Genomic DNA, 7,218 nt, shown 5'->3' with positions numbered 1-7,218 from the left:
TGTCAGTGAATCCACCATTCTGGGGCCTGGGGGACAGTGGACCTCTTCCCACAGCTCCACTAGGCCATGCCCTAGTGGAGACTCTGTGTGGAGGCTCTGAACCCCCATTTTCCCTCTGCACTGCCCTAGCAGAGGTTCTACACGAGGGCTCTGCCCCTGCAGCAGATTTCTGCCTGAACAATCACGCATTTCCATACATCCTCTGAATTCTAGGCAGAGGTTCCCAAACTTCAGTTTTTGCCTTCTGCATACCTGCAGGCCCAACACTGAGTGACAGCCACCAAGGCTTGGGGTTTTCACCCTCTGAAGCAATGGCCTGAAGTATACCTTGACCCCTTATAGCCATGGCTGAAGCTGAAGCAGCTAGGACACAGGGCACCATGTCTCAAGGCTGCACACAGAAGCAAGGCCCCGACCCACAAAACCATTTTTTTTCTTCTGCACCTCTAGGCCTGTGATGGGAAGATTGCAGCAAAGGTCTCTGAAATACCCTGGAGGCATTATATCCACTGACATGGCTAATAACATTCAGCTCTTATTTACTTATGCAAATTTCTGCAGCCTTGAATTCCTCCTCAGAAAATGGATTTTGCTTTTCTACTGCATACTGAGGCTGCAAATTTTCTAAACTTTTATGCTCTACTTCTCTTTTAAATTCTAGTTTCAGGTAATTTGTTTAAACAAATGAGCATAGGATTTTAGAAGCAACCAAGCCACATCTTGAATGCTTTGTTGCTTAGAAATTTCTTCCACTGGATACCCTAAATCATTTCTCTCAAGTTCAAAGTGCCACAGATCTCTAGAGCAGGAACACAATGCCACCAGTCTCTCTGCTAAAGCATAGCAAGATTGACCTTTACTCCAGTTCCCAATAAATTTTTCATCTCCGTCTGAGACCACCTTAGCCTGGACTTCACCATTCATATCACTAACAGCATTTTGGTCACAGCCATTCAACAAGTCTCCAGGAAGTTCCAAACTTTCCCTCATCTTCCTGTCTTCTTCTAGTCCCTCCAAACTGTTCCAACTTCTGCCCTTTACTCAGTTCCAAAGTCACTTCCACACCTTCAGGTGTCTTTATGGCAGTACCCGCCACTCTGTCAGTACTGATTCTCTGTATTAGTGAGTTCTCAAAGTGCTGTAAAGAACGACCTGAGACTGGACAATTTATAAATAAAAGATGTTTAATTGACTCACAGTTCCTGTACCGTACGGGGGGCATGGTTGTGGAGCCTCAGGAAACTTACAATCATGGTGGAAGGCAGAGTAGAAGCAAGCACATCCTCACACGGTGGCGGTAGAGAGAAAGTAAAGGAGGAAGTGTTACATACTTTTAAAAAAACAGATGTCGTGATAACTCCCTCAGTCTCATGAGAAGAGAAAGGGGAAATTCTGCCCCCATGGTCAATGGCCTCCCGCTAGATCCCTCCCGCATTGTTGGGAATTACAATTTGACATGAGATTCAGGTGGGGACACAGAGACAAACCATATCATACAAGAATGTCTATACCAGTTCTATTCACAAGGGATAGCCCCAAACTTGAAATAACTGTTGTTGCATTACATACAACCCTCCAGACTTAGTAGCTTATGACAACAAGCATTTATTTAGCTCACAGTTCTATAAGTCATCTGGGCAGTATTTTCTTGAAGAGAGGAGCCGGTAAATGGTACCATAACAAGTATACATCATGGTGTGCCAGCAGATTAGACTGAAAATTACTCATGACTTTGGCAATAAAGAAGTGTTTGGTGATCTTAAACATAAAATAATTTAGTATACATAAACTTACATGTTCTATAGACTCACTGTTAGAGTCAAAACTATATACAGTATTCCCTCTTTTCTCTGACATTATTAATAATAGAATGTTCTAGTAAACATATTCAGGTTAATGATTCCCATATATGATCTAGAACAGTGTCTGGCACAGATTACCTACTCAATAAATGTTTACCTACATAAGTTTGCCAATATTTATATAAATGGATTAAGATAAAAATATATCTTCTACTGCACTAAAGTGAACAGGTTGATGCAATTTGTTTTATTTTCCCACTATTAGAGTCTGCCAGAAAGATGTTACTCTGTAAGCAAAGAATTTCATCATTTTGTTAGCATATCTAAGAAATGCTCCTCAGTATAAAATAATACATATGGTATTTCTTAATCCTATTATATTTTGTAGGAAGGGAAAGAAGAGGGTTCAGGAAAAGGTCATAATCCATTATGTGAACTAAATATTACACACTAGTTTCTGAAAGCATAGATATATTTGCCCCAGTTATTGTAATAATAACAGGACCAACTTCCTGGATGGAGGATTCTGAAAACATATTTTAAAATTTGGCTAATCTTTCATATCCATATCTTGAACTTTTTTAGTTAATGACATTTTGGAGATCTTTAGGTAATGACATATCTCTATGGACATAGCAAATAGTGCTAGTTGATGCAGTGCTGTATTGGTAATCTGCCCTATAGCAGAATCACCTCTACTAAGAGTGAGAGTTAAGGAAGGCAACCTAATAATTTTAAGGCAGGTACTGTAGCAAGGATGATTTACATCACACATGTACAATCACATGCACACATATACAATCATAAAAATTGAAACTAAAAATATCACTGTGTGGATATATCTTTCAATTGGCTAAAAGATTTTATATTTATCCCACCTTGCCTCCAACCACATTACTTTATGCTGTAGAAAAATAGCCACGTTAAGTACCATTAAGAGCTAAGGAGTAGCATCTAAATTTTAGTCCAGATTTAATATATAGTAATATTTGTCTTACTAAAAGTTCCATGCTTAATTTCTTCCCTTTAGAAAACCCATTCTGAATACCAACCACATTGACATTCTCAACTGAAGGAAATTTCATTATTTTCCATTATTAGACTTTGTCTTTAACCCAAGGGAAAAATTGGAAAGAAAACCAATGAAATGATATGAACTTCAAATATATGATGAGACATTAAAGATATAATTAAATCATGCACTTTGGCATTCATATACAATTTGTATTATTTATGTATAGAGGCACATTAGCAATACACAGGAGCTTGAGTACCTGACCATATATTCTAGTAAGGAATTCAGTACAAGGCAAAACCAGAAAAAATGTATTCACCTCATAATGAAGACCCTGAGGACACCATGATAGCCATCCTCCAAGGTATTTTGTGTTCACACAGTCTTTTGAGCACTTCAGAAGAAAGACATTTCATGTGAACTCTTTGTGATTCTTCCTCTAGTCTTGGGAAACTCCTCCCCAAGTCTATTCCTGTGTTATCTCCTGTAGAGGATGCTTGCTCATATAGATTGCTGCTTCTTCCAATTATTTTATTCCATACTCTGAGAGAAGATTTTTTTTAATAGCACAGCTAAATAGTGCTACCGATTGTTTTCCTCTTAAGCAAATTCAAGTGTAATTGTATTTATACCCAAAAGACTGGGGTGACGAGTAGGGGTAGGCACGGCTAGTATGAAGCAAATAAAGTTTTTTTTTACCCACCCACTTACCTCTAGTAATTTTCTTATGCTATTTGTCATCCCTGATCATTAAACTACACTAGCTTTTCTTTGATATTTTCTGGTTTACTTTTACCCTTAGAGATTAAGAAGCTTTTCAGCTACTTGGTAACCCAGTGCCCCATTCTCATGCAGACGATGTCTGGTTTCACCTTAGGGTCAACACCATTTGCTTCCAAACTTTCTAAAATAAGTTTTCTCCTCAATTTTCTTTTCAATCCTGTACTCTGAATGTGTTTACCTGATAAAAATTGAGTACTAATATTAGGCCTTCTAAAGATATGCTGTCCAAAGCAGTGGTCCTAATGTATTGATTTTAGCTTTTACAGCAGTCTGATGTGAGAGATATTTGGAGGTAGGTAGGCACTTCAGAACCTCTCAAAACTCAGAATGCAGGCAGTCATTTATGATGAATATATGTAAAGTATCCTTGGGATTCAGTATCAAGTTTATTCGTGGAAACTTGTAGAACTCACTTCTTAGGACAGTTGAGATACTAATACAGGATTTCTTCCAAGTTGTAATCTAATGCATTCATTAATAAAAACATTAAATTAAAAGTCCTGGTTGGACCTTGGGTTCCATCACAGGGGATGTTCCATGTGAATGAGTGAGGAAATCCTGAGGCCTTATCTACCAGCAGAATTGGGTGAAGGGACACCAGAGGGAGGAATCTCAGTCCTCAAAGAAAATAGCCAGCGGGCATGTAGCTGTGGGGCAGAAGTGGAGTGTGCAAGGTAGCACCCTGAGTGGCCTCAGTTGCAGCAGTAACAGCAGCACAAACACAGTTCTGGCCAAGGAGGTGGCTTAAGCTGTTGGTAAAATGACACAACAGCTCTTTCTCCATAGTATGTGAGTTGACAAAACAAAGGACAGGGTTCCCATTACAATCTCCTTCAAGCTCCTTTCCCTTGCCACTCAGAGCTGATTTGTACAAAAACATGCTTTGCACTTGTACCTGGAGGAACTGGAGACAGTGGGTTCGAACTTTAGCAGTCATCTACCTGGTGTCCATAGTGGTTGTGGTTGCCTTATGAATGTGGGGACTACAGAAACTGGAGATTCAAATGCACACCAAAAGCTTGGTTTATCGCTGGAATTGTTTTTGCTGTTGACAATACCTATATCACTGTGGGTTATATTGCTACAGTTAGTGCATTATATGCAACCTAAATTACAAAAATCAATCATAAGGATTCTTTGGATGGTACCCATTTACAATTTAGATAATTGGATACTCCAGCATTGCAATATATGTGCATACCTGCAGAGAATTCTATAAAGCTTATGTCATTTACAACTTTATGAGATTCCTTACCAATTATCTAACTAACTATTATTGAAATCTGGTGCTAATTATTGAAGCTGAAGATCAGCTGAAACATTTTCCTCCTTTATGTTGCTGTCTACCATAGTCTATGGTAGAAGTATTGCTGTTTAGGCAAACTAGGCATATTACAGTATACAGTTGTCAGACCATTCACCACCATCATTGTTTTAATCTGTGAACTGCTTGCTATATATGATTAGCTTTTCATATACTTAGACTTATTTAGTTATAATAAACAACATGTCACAATTGTTTGACATGTATTGTCTTCTACTATTTTATAAAAATCTAAAGGAAGAACTGAGCCCAATCCAACATGTTGGCAAATTTCTTTGTGTAAAGCTGGTATTTTTTGTTTCTTTTTGGCAAGTAGTAATTATTGCTTTGATGGTAAAAGTTGGCATTATTTATGAAAAGCATGTATGGAAATGGCAAACTGTAGAAGCTGTGGTTCCGGGAATCCAGGACTTTATATCTGCATTGAGAGGTTCCTTGTTGCTATTGCCCATCACTACCCTTTCTCATTAACCATATCTCCAAGAAGCAGAACATGGCTCATGCTCTGATTCCTTTCTTGCCATGTGGGATGTTTCAGATATTAGTATTTTTGAACAAATAAAGCACATTGGATGGACAGTCAGGAGACATCATAGGAAAAATTTGTTTCCTCAGAATCACAATCAGAATGAGCATACAAGCTTATTATCATCATCATGGAGATGCAATTTCCACAGCCTCTTTTATGTTACTTTGACCCATGGATCACTATAAGGATTTGGACACACTGACACTCCCCAGACTACGGCTACTATGCCTAAAATATCTGATGAAATACTTAATAATACTATAGGAGAGAAAAAAATTCAGATAAATCTGTGGATTCCTGAACAGTGTGGAAATCAAATTGCAATTACGATATTGTATCATTACCTGATATTCCATGGCTCAGGATTTTGTGCTTGGGAAAAGCCATGAATAATGGGAAATTTCAACACAAAAGTAACTGAAAGCCAGGTACAACTACTGGAGATATATATATATATATTTTTTATATATATATACACATATATATATTTTCATATATATATATAAAATCCTGTGTGTGTGTACATATATATACACATATATACACATACGTTTTGTACATCAAAGGTAATCTGTCTAAATTTCCTAGACCTAGACTTGATTTCTTAACATTAGAGTATCACATAATCAAATGACAGAAAAGAACATAACTAAATCTTCCTGATATTAGATTGCTTTATCAAGAGATGGACATTAAAAAATCAGTGCTTCCTACTACTGCTGCATGAATATAATGTTCTGGAATTAACAGGAAGCATAATGCAGAAATATAAATTAGTGGAACTTAATCATAATCGTGTGTCGTATAAGCTTACCTGATAATTATTTCCCAATTCCTCAACTCAATGTGTTTCAATGAAGGAAAATTCATCCATAAAAACCATTAAATTATATTTCTGTTTTGAAAACCACAGACCATTGAACTTGATATCTCTTTTGTCAGTATTATTGAACACATAACTAAAGATATGATCACTAAACACAATAGCTAATAGTATTAGGCCTTTATTCTTGACATATATTAGCTCATTTAATCTTCACGAACACTATCTAGAGTAGGTTCTATTATTTTGTAGATGAAAATGATAAGGGAATAGAGGTTCCGAAAGGTTAGATAATTTTCTCAATATCACACGACTGGAAAACAGTGGAATGTGGATTGAACCCAAATCCCTATGACTCCACCATTTTTATGCATAGCCCCTACACTACACAGTTTCCATGTTTGTAATTAGTATGAATTCATTAAGTACCTATGCCACAAAAACACATATCATATGAACAAGCTCATTTACTTATCAAGTCATGTAACTATGTAAAAAAGATAAACACATTTATATCTGGACTTCAGCAACACATTCGACTGTTTTTTTTGTGATAGTTCCATAAACAACAATAAGAAAATATTGATTTCTAAAACAACAAAAGAGGTGAATTTGTAATTACTGAAATGTTTTACCGGGAATATTTGAAGTAGTGTGTCCTTGGTTCTTTTCTCATGCACACATTTATCAGAGATTTTTATGCAACGTATAAACTAGAAATCATAAGCCAATGTCACATGCCACATAGGCTGAATGTAACCTTCATATACTGTTACTTTGGCTTCCCCAATATTTTCAAATACTTTGAAATCAGTTCCTAAAGACAAAACATATCATTATTTTGAACCCATTTTCTATGACTGAGGAATTTATCACCTTAAGGCACTACTCACTCTCCCCCACAAAAGATGAAAATATCTTTTACGCAACTTTCAGTGGAGG

General features: G+C 36.9%; 1 pseudogene; it reads left to right on the top strand.

Annotated features, from left to right (window-relative positions):
• Positions 1 to 4,466: 4,466 nt before the first annotated feature.
• LOC102125730 (transmembrane protein 184C pseudogene) lies at positions 4,467 to 5,754 on the top strand (annotated as a pseudogene).
• The last annotated feature ends 1,464 nt before the right edge of the window (positions 5,755 to 7,218 follow it).

The sequence above is a fragment of the Macaca fascicularis genome, chromosome X, assembly GCF_037993035.2.
Source record: "Macaca fascicularis isolate 582-1 chromosome X, T2T-MFA8v1.1".
Taxonomy (NCBI): domain Eukaryota; kingdom Metazoa; phylum Chordata; class Mammalia; order Primates; family Cercopithecidae; genus Macaca; species Macaca fascicularis.
Note: the sequence above shows the minus strand (reverse complement) of the source record. Positions and strands in the feature narration are given on the sequence as shown.